We start from the raw sequence: 721 nt of genomic DNA, 5'->3' as shown, positions 1-721 counted from the left end.
GCACCCGGACCATATTCCTTTCATCTTTACACACGGTCAATCAATAATCTTCCACTATTATTAATTCTGTATCAAATAAATGGTTAGGAGCAGAAAGTGAAATTTAGTAAATTATTATATTCTTTGCAGATGACAGATGTTGAAATTCTACTTTTAAAAGAGCACATTGCAAATTTTAATAACTGTTGTATTTCTACATTTCTGGCATATTTTTCCAAAAGGTAAAATTTTGAATGAGAAATATTATTAAAAGTACTTTTCTGGAAAATATTGAAAATGAAGTTGGCCCATCTGTCAACCCAAAGGCTCGTTTTGAAAATCAGTACGGGAAAGTGTTTAATCCTAAGTGATTGATATGAAAATATCTACTCTGAAACGAGTGAGGTTTAATTTTAACTCGAAGTAGGGGGGAAGGGCAGAGGTGAGTGAAGTTGTGTGACATGCGTACCGCAGCAGGATTTTTTTTATTGATGTTTCTCTTTTAATTTGTTATTAGCCATCTTAAGAACAATCACAGAGCTACGTAAAATGCACCAGAAGACACTACAGTGGTAACAATTATAACCACAAGGCTGTACTTAAATCTCTAAATGAAAACTTACTGTTTATACTTTAAAGTGTGTAAAATTTCAAACAACAAGAACGGATTTCATATCTAGTTGACTGGTTTATAAAAAACAGTTACAGAGACCTACAGTATTACTAATAGGGTAGTGCAGTC

The sequence above is a fragment of the Halyomorpha halys genome, unplaced genomic scaffold (genome assembly GCF_000696795.3).
Source record: "Halyomorpha halys isolate HHAL.00 unplaced genomic scaffold, Hhal_1.1 Scaffold2474.1, whole genome shotgun sequence".
In the NCBI taxonomy this organism is placed as follows: Eukaryota; Metazoa; Arthropoda; class Insecta; order Hemiptera; family Pentatomidae; genus Halyomorpha; species Halyomorpha halys.
This window is presented reverse-complemented; position numbering follows the sequence as displayed.